The sequence below is a fragment of the Musca domestica genome, unplaced genomic scaffold (assembly GCF_030504385.1).
Source record: "Musca domestica strain aabys unplaced genomic scaffold, Musca_domestica.polishedcontigs.V.1.1 1, whole genome shotgun sequence".
Classification (NCBI taxonomy): domain Eukaryota; kingdom Metazoa; phylum Arthropoda; class Insecta; order Diptera; family Muscidae; genus Musca; species Musca domestica.
Genome location: NW_026712114.1, coordinates 46,157,056 through 46,166,543, shown reverse-complemented (window position 1 = coordinate 46,166,543; position 9,488 = coordinate 46,157,056). Strand labels below are relative to the sequence as shown.

Here is a 9,488-nt window from a genome sequence, read left to right as displayed (position 1 = left end):
AAAAATGTGACATAAATCATCAAAATATCGAATATCGGGAGGTACCGTTATATGGGGACTGTACGAGAACGTGGACCTATACAGGCAATGATTTGCCACACGCACAGGGAACCGTTATGACCTACAAATACCAATTTTCAGACAAATCCGTGAAAAAAATGTGACATAAATCATCAAAATACCGAACATCGGGAGGCACCGTTATATGGGGACTATACCAGAACGTGGACCGATTTTCAATACCAACCATCCTAGACACAATACAAATTGCTCTGCTAAATTTTGGCGCTCTACGTCAAATAATGTGGGCGTCAAATAATGTGGGCGAATTTTTAAGGATGTTATAATCGGAATGACAAAGTTAATATACCCTCCTTTCAAAGGTGGAGGGGATAATAAGAGAAGAACATCCCTTTACAACAGGACCGACATTTATATGATTTTCTAAAATTAAGGTATTAAGATATCGAAGTGTTTAACCATTTGTTTATGCAGCTATCGCCACCTGTAAAAAATCATAAAGTGTCACGGACAATAAAAATGAAACACAATATTTATTAATGAACAAAATATTTAGACCATATCGGCACACTTCAAACAGCTGATAAGGAAATATCTAAGCATTTTAATTATTCACTAACATCGGTTTTCTTCTGTTACTCAAGATTAACCGGATTTAAAAGATATATATATATTTTATGCATCACCATAATATTTAGATGTGTGGCATGTGATAAAACTACAACCGCATAAACGGGCTGTAGATACTTGTATAAAATATGAAATGTACTTCGAAGTTTATTTTGGGCTATGTTTACTGCCGCTAGCCTAGCATGTTTGGTGTAAAAGACAGTGTGCTTGTTGTTGATGCTGGTGTTTGCTAGTGGTGATAATGATGGTAATACTGAAGCACTTCCCAACAAACCAAAACGCTTTAAAATAAGTTTGTAACAAACTTACTATCATAAGTCTTAAGCTTAGAAAACTGTTATGATTACTGTTATGAAAGGCAATTTAATAATTATAGAATAATGAAAATTGAACCCTTGTGATAATATTACTAGTCAATAGTATGAAACAAGCTAGTAACTTTAATCTTAGAATAAGCTTGTTATTACTATTATGAAAGGCTTGTAAACAATTGCTGAATAAATCAAATTGAACCCTTGCTTTAATATTGCTGGTTTATTGTTTGCAACAAGCATAGAAGTCTAATTATTAACTATGCTTGAAGAAAAATAGTTTTCTTATCATATATAAATTAAACTTATCTTCGTAATAGTTTTATAAACCTTTTAATTTTATTATTTTTTATAGTTTAATTTTTATTTTGTACATTTTTATCAGGTGTATTATTAATATAAGGTATATTACTAACATAAGAAAAAATTAATTTTTGTTTTTTGTCTTTGGAGTATATTTTTGTTTTGATTCTTGCCTATTTTTCGCGAACTGGAAAAAAGATTTTGTGCTTTTTATATATTCATCCTCGCTCAATCCAATAGAAATTGCTGCATCTATAATATTTGAAAAGAATTAGAAAAGCAAGTAAATATGTAAATTAAGAACACGTGTAAATTACTTACTTCTTATTGCTTTTGCTGAACTGAGGCTGCGTACACTTTTTTTCTCCTCTGTCCCCTTCCAACACATCTTTTGCGCCAGTTCGTCTACTAGTAGCTTTCGCCAACAGTTTTTTGTAAAATTTGGAGTTTTGGCAACCGTTAACAGCTCCTTTCCCTTAGAAGAAGTTTATTATATTATTAGGTTACGGTTAATTTTCCTTTGCTACTTACAAACATATTCAAAAACTTTTTGTCTTCCTGCAATTTTTTTTCGAAATCCATTTTTTCATTTTTATTCAATTAAGTTGACTTTTATTTTTACGTTCACTTTTTATTGGGCACTTTTTAATCTTCACTCTTCAAATAAAACTCGGAGAATGAAGTAAATCAGAATATTGCAAAACACTCCTGTTAAAATAACGGGATACAATTTACAAAACATTTGTAAAACTGTTGCAAGCATAAGTCGTTTGCAAACACATTTGCGAAATTGTTGTTCGCACGAAATGTATAACAAATGTTATTGCAAACAGTTACAATGCTACGCGTTTTTAAAACCCTGCTTGGCAAAGACATTTGTAAAATTATAGCGAGCATAAGTCTTTTCCAATCACATTTGCAAAATTAATATTCTGACAAAGTGTATTGCAAGTGTTATTGCAAATATTGTTGCAATGCTAACCGTTTTTGAAGCTCAGATTGAAAATGTTATTTCGAAAATTCTTATATAAATCTTGCGAACATAAGTCATTTGTAATCGCATTTGCAAATATATTATTCTAGCAAATGTTTTGCAAGTGTTATTGCAAATACAATTACTATTTTAACCGTTTTAACACACGGTTATAAAAGTATTCATATTTTCTACTTTAACAAACCAATCATAAGTATGCTTATAACAGGTTGTAGAAAATGGCTTATTGTAAGTTTATTTTTGTATTCATTTAAGATGGGTTAATGAAATGGTTTATTGGGTTACCACAAGCGCACACACACACTCACCCATATCCGACAAGGATCCCTTCGCGGCTAATAAGCCACGATGTGTGAAGTACACGTACTCGTGCTACTTGCTGAAGTGCTAATGTTGGCCTTTACAGAAAAAGGCAACATTCAAAAGTGGATCACCGATGTCTTTGAGATGGAACGCATAGTAGCAAAGGTTTTCTTGCCTGAATGAGGGTGTTTCTTTACATGGATGCGTTTATGGCTGGAAATTCATACCAGTACATAGAAAAGAAAATTGAATAAAGATAGAAACTTATTGTATAAAATTGGAAGTTGATTTAATTAGCAAGGCATTGTGTAAATAAAAAGAACATTAAAAATATCACACCTGAAGTGCTTTTAATGTTCAACTCTTTCCGTTAGTAAAATTTTCTTCGGAGTCTTTGAGGTCTAATTTGTTAGAATTCTTTTCAAATTTATATCTTACATAGTCATTGATCTCATTCCGTTTCTTTGAGTTAATTCTGATGCCATTTGCTTGCATTTGTGTAACTTTTTTCATCAGCATAATTTTAAGGCAAAACGCAGAGATACAAGGTAGTTCTTTACTAATGCTTTTTGGAACCACTTTTGTATATCAGAGAAGCGATTTAATTTATGATTGGTGGTGAAGAAAAATAAACACAAAAATACACTAATGCAAATATGTCCTAAAATATCTAAGGGATTAAGGATATATGTGGGAGCTATATCCAAATCTGAGTCTATCTCTATAAAATTTGGCAAAGATATTCGAATATGAGGGACTTAAAGACAAAATCGGATGAAGACATATGTGTGGGAGCTATAGCTATATCTGAACCGATTTTGGTGCAATAGCTCTCGTTTGAATTCGGTCGAATGTGTCAAAAATTCAGGTCATTTGGACTCATAGTGGACATTTGGTGCACAATTAGACCGAAATCGGTTGAAGATATATATGGGAGCTATATCCAACTGAACCGATTTTGATACATTTGGCAGAAGTATTTCTGGGCTGCGTCTAATATCTGATACCAATCATAATTTTTGTGGGGTGCCTCCCATAACACATATATGGGAGCTATAGCATCTGAGCCGATTTTCTCCGTTTCTACGCTGAATTCGGTGGGATGTAGCAAAATGCAGGTCATTAGGACTTATATAGGCCATTTGGTGCCTATGTACTTGCTTTTAGACTGAATTCGGTCGGATGTACCAAAATTCAGGACTTTTTGACATATATTGACCATTTGTTGCACAATTACCCCGAAATCGGTTGAGGATATATATGGGATCTATATCCAAATCTGAACCGATCTTGATACATTTGACAGAGGTATTTCTGGGCTACGTCAGATATCTGATACCAAACATAATTTTTGTGGGGTGCCTATTACGAATGTGGGAGTCTTAAACACCAAATCGGATGAAACCTATATATGAGAGCTATGGCAACATCTGAGAAGATTTTCTCCGATTACTTGCTTCTACGCTGAATTCGGTGGGATGTAGCAAAATGCAGGTCATTAGGACTTATATTGACCATTTGGTACACAAATAACCCGAAATCGGTTAAAGATATATGGGAGCTATATCTTAATCTTATCCGATTACCACCGATTACCCTATTGAATATAGGGTTCGTCGTTGGGCCAACCAAATATTGTTTGATTTTCATCTCAAACATCGTTTTTTTTTTGTTTGGTTTTATTCTTGTTTTTCCTTTTCCAATTGGGACAAAGTGTCAATATCAGTCAAGACGTTCTTGAGTTATGCGCGAGTTAATTCTTGTAGTAATCCGAGTATTAAAAAAAACACAAGTTTATTCGTTGGTTGCTCAAAAATTACTCATCTTTATTGAAAACAATAATTAAAATGAAAGTTACGATTATAAACTTATTTAAAGTGAAAATTGCAATAACTGCATTTTGACAATTTATAAAATTATTAGTAATTCTATAGCTGGTGGCCTGTTTACAATTCTTTGAAATTTAAATATATGCTTATTTAACAATTCTTTTATTGAACAATTCTTTATTTTACAGTTCTTTTTCGGTCTGTTGAACTATTTAAAATTCTTACTAATTTTATATGTAGCAATTCATACGGTTATTGACTTATTAGCAATTCTTAATAATTTTTATTATTTATTTGCTTGATTTAACCTTGGTGGCTTTGTAGGTGCTTGTGTTAATGTTGTTGTTGTTGATGTTGTTTCTGTAACTCCTCCCCCCTTAGTATGGAGCGATGGCCAAAAGAATTGATGGTCAGAAGCGACAACAGTATTGGCGGGAAGTTCATTTACCACTAATTTTGTCTTCTGTTTCATTATATAGGTGAAAATTACAATTCCAATTATTAACATTAAAGTTCCATAATTTATGTGTCTGTGAAGTTCTGTATTGTTTGATAACTCTTCGATGGCTAACTTATTTTCTAGATGGTACTCTTTGAGTTTAGGTATATTTAAAGTTTCTATTGTAGACAAAGGTTTTATGTTTATTTCTGTGGGTAGTTTTACAATAAAATCGTCCCAATATATGTTTGGGTTATCTTCGTAGATAATTCCGTTAATAATAACATTACAGTTTTTAAAATTTATTAATAAGTTGCTTTCAATATTATGTTTTTCGGAGTTACATGATGTTTTCATTTCTGTGGTCGGTAAATTTTTTATTAACACAAGTCCTTGTTCAGGTTGTGATATTTCTGTAATTTGGCCTATATTATTGAGATTACAATTAGCTTCTAAATTACTTATGATTTTTCCAAAGCATGAAGAATTTTCCATAGTTTCTTGTAGTGAACTTTCTTTACAATAATATATGTTTTCGATTTTCTTACATAAATTTTCGAAATATTGAATTTTATTATTATTATAAATTGTGTAAGGTTTTATAACTATTTCTTTTGTTTTATTAATTGGTATAGGAATTGTATGGGAAATTGTGTAATTGGTTAATGGGATGTGGGGAATTTGAATGTTAAAAACGATATTGGTATCATTGTAAAATGCCTGTAATTGTAAGAGTTCATATAAATGTTCTGTTGTATCAATTTTAATTGACTGATTCTCTAAATTGTTCCCTATTTCTTCTAACTCTTGCGTATTTAATATCATCTTGGGTATAATTCCGAGGCTAGACAATGTCATCGCTTCAGAAACATCTTTAATATGATTTGTCAGTAAATCAATGTGGAAATTAATCTGATTTAAATACTGCATATCATTTATAAGTCTTGAGTTGGAGTTTATGCTATTTTGAGAATTCTTTATTGACTCTACTATTATATCTTGTTCTTTATTTATGTGGTCTGTGATATTTTCTATTCTTTCAATGATTCTAGTACTAAGTATATTCTGTTTACTAGTTTCAGTTTGTAATTTATTTGTTAGATTAAATATAGCCTGGTTAATACGGAGAGCATCATTATCGTCCATATTACCTGTGATAAATTTAACTGCTGAACCTATACCATTAAATAATCCTCTTTTCCTGCGGTATTTAGGAGTTATTGAATTCAATTTATCCTTAAGGTCTTTAAGTTTAAATTTTGTTACCTTTAAGGAATCTCTGTTGTAATATGTGGGAGTAAATTGTTTGACAGATTCCTCAATTTTCATGACATTATCACTATATGAATCTAATTTTATTATATGTATAAGGTTGATATAGTCAATTATTGTTTTAGCAGTTCCCAGTTTTATTTGTAATAATCCCTGGGTGTCTTTTAAATTGTGTATCTCCAGTGTTTGTGTGTGTATCATGGGTATTAATCTGAAATAAAAGATTATGAAAATTGTTTTTTTCTTATTTTTGATTTGTGAAGTTTCGTGTTTTTGTAGTAAGTAATGTTGCTTTGTTGTTTTGTTTCACTTTGTGCCTAGAAAAATCTCGGTGTTAGTTTGTTTCTCCTACATTCCTTCCTGTATATATAGTTATCTACATCATAATCTAGTGGATCTTGTCTGTCTGCATTAAGTTTTTCTATGCGTTTGTCCGTGTCGGTTTCCAATTTTTCCTTAATAGATTCGTAGAGTTGTGTTCGAAATTGATTAATTTTAGAAAGATATTCGTGTTCATTGTTAAATGTAATTTGACGGTTAATTTTATAGGTTCTTCCATAGAAAAGTTCGAAAGGTGTAATTTTAGTAGAAGAATGTATTGCGTTATTATAGGTTATAAGAACTTCTGTTAGGATGTCGTCATGATCCATTTCTAACTTTTTTTCTTTAATTTTCTCGGCTATTAATCTGTAAGTTTCAGTTAATGTTGAATGGAGTCTTTCTACGGGGGAATTGCTAGAAGATTGTTGAAAAGATGTAAAGTGTAGGTCAATTTGGTATTGCTGACAAAAGTCTTTAAATATGTTTGATGTGAATTCGGTTCCTTGGTCACAAACTATTTTGTTAGGTATGCCATGCAGGCTAAGAAAATGTTTTAAAGATTTAATAACGCAAAAGCTGTTTCTCGCTGTTAGAGTATATGCTGCGGCGAATTTGGAAAATTTGTCTATAATGGTTAAAATATTTTTGCTGTTAATCGTGTAAATGTCTATATGTATTATATCTAATGGTTTTACAGGTGTGGGAGGTTTTTCAAACTTATTCTTCGGAGGATGTCTATCATATTTTAGTCTTTGGCATGAAGTACAATTATTTATTGTTTGAGCTATCTTTGATTTCATGTATGGAAAGTAATATTCGCGTTTTAGGTGGTCATAGGTTTCTTGTATGCCTCTGTGATTATTGTTTTCGTGATAGTCTTGAATGATTTTATCCTGATTATCGTTTTCTTTTATGTCCTTTACTATTTCAGTACACCTAACTAAACGAAAAATTTTGCTTTGTGCAAAATGTTTGGAATATACATTTTGAATAATGCGAAAAGTTTCATTATCTGTAAAAATTGCCGTGGTTTTATTGGGCGCTAGATGATTTTTAAAAATTTGTGTTATAATTTCCTCTGTATAATTGGGGTATGTAAATGTTTTTCTATATTTGTTTTTAAAAACTACTTCTTGTTTCATGTGAGAATTAGAGTTTCCTGTCTTAAATAATGTTTGTAAATTAAAATCATTTATTGGTTTTTCCGAAATCGGAATACCATCATCGCAGTTTTCCTCTGCAGAGTGAATAGTACTACCAGAAGTGGCTTGATTTGACGTTGTATCAAATGCATTTATGTTTAGATTGACTGATGTGTCAGTCTTTATGCGACTAAGGGCATCGGCGTTTGTGTTTAGTTTGCCTTTTTGTATATAATTTCATAATCGAATTCTTCCAATTTCAATCGCCATCTTATTAATTTAGAGTTTGGCTCTTTCAGGCTCATAATCCATGTGAGTGGTTTATGATCTGTTATGATTCTGAACTGGTGACCAAATAGGTATGGTCGAAAATATTTTGTAGCCCAAACTATGGCTAAGAGCTCTTTTTCTATTGTTGAGTAATTGATTTCCGATGTCGTGAGTGTGCGACTTGCGTAACAAATCGGTTTGTCGTTCCCTATAGGTCCTTGCGAAAGAATGGCTCCTAGCGCAAAATTACTTGCGTCTGTCGTAAGATTGAAAGGCTTAGAAAAATCTGGATATTGTAAGATAGGGTCATTTACCAAGAGTTGTTTACAAATTTCAAACGTTTTTTTATAGTTATCGTCGACTATAACAGTTTTATTTTTCTTCAGACAAGCTGTAAATGGCTTTGTTATTTTGGCAAAGTCTTTAATAAATTTACGGTAATAACCTAGTAGACCTAAAAACGATTTTATTTCTTTTTGATTTGTGGGTATAGGAAAGTTTTGGATCGCCTTTATTTTGTCAGGATTTGGTTTTACTCCTTCTGTGGTCACTAAATGGCCCAAAAATGCGCATTCCTTATGTAAGAATTCAGACTTATCTAATTGAATCTTAAGATTAGCTTCTCTAAGGGCTTCAAAAACTTTTCTTAAATTTTCCGAATGTTCTTGGAGTGAGGTTGAATAGACAATGATGTCGTCTAAATAGACAAGACACACTGTTCCTATCAAATCTTTAAGAACGCAATCCATCACCCGTTGAAATGTTGATGGTGCATTTTTTAAGCCGAAGGGCATTCTCACAAATTCGTAGTGCCCATTTTCTACTGTAAATGCTGTCTTGGGAATATCTTTTGGATTCATTTCTATTTGATGGAATCCGCTAGCCAAGTCCAATGTGGTAAAATACATGCACTTGCCAAGTTTGTCCAGTATTTCATTTATGTTTGGTATTGGGTATCTATCTGATATTGTTTTATCGTTTAGTTTCCTGTAATCAATAACTAAACGCCACTTTTTTTTCCCACTAGCATCTGCTTTTTTTGGGACTATCCAAACAGGTGCACTCCATGGTGAGTAGCTTTCCCGTATGATACCCTGATTTAACATGTCTGAAATTTGTTTTTTTACTTCTTCTTTGTGGATATGGGGGTATCTATATGATTTTGTGTAAATAGGAATGTCGTCTCTTGTGACAATGTTGTGTTTGATTTTATTGGTGAAAGTAAGGGACTGATTATCTTGAAGAAAAATATCTTCAAATTCTTTACATAGTTTTGTGATAACCTTTTGTTCTTCCATATTCAAATGATCAATTCTAAGATTGTCCAGTAACTGAGGGCTTTGAAATTCAGGAATATGTTCGAAGCTTATATTATTAATTTCCCTATAATATGAATTTTTTATTGGATCTACTTTAATTGGGTTTTCGATTAAAATTATTTTGTCCGAGTTTGAATTATTATTTATTTCAACGAAGCTGTACCAGTTTTCAGCCTTGTACATACCAGGTGAAATGGTTACTTCTGGGTTAATTGATATTGCGGGGATTAGGAAATCGCCACTTTCTAAATCTACAGGAATTTTCATAATTGCTTTAGTTTTTGGTGATATAAGAAATTTACCGGAAGTTAAGTTTGGTTTAAAAGACAAAGGG

The 9,488-nt window shown here is 31.9% G+C and overlaps 1 long non-coding RNA gene across 1 annotated transcript; it reads right to left on the bottom strand.

The window, feature by feature from the left end:
- Positions 1-1,395: 1,395 nt before the first annotated feature.
- LOC131805832 (uncharacterized) lies at positions 1,396-1,846 on the bottom strand. Its single transcript, XR_009343852.1, has 3 exons — positions 1,797-1,846; positions 1,587-1,740; positions 1,396-1,517 (listed from the first exon to the last, which is right to left on the bottom strand). It is a non-coding gene; the product is annotated as an uncharacterized LOC131805832 (long non-coding RNA).
- Between the last annotated feature and the right edge of the window lie 7,642 nt (positions 1,847-9,488).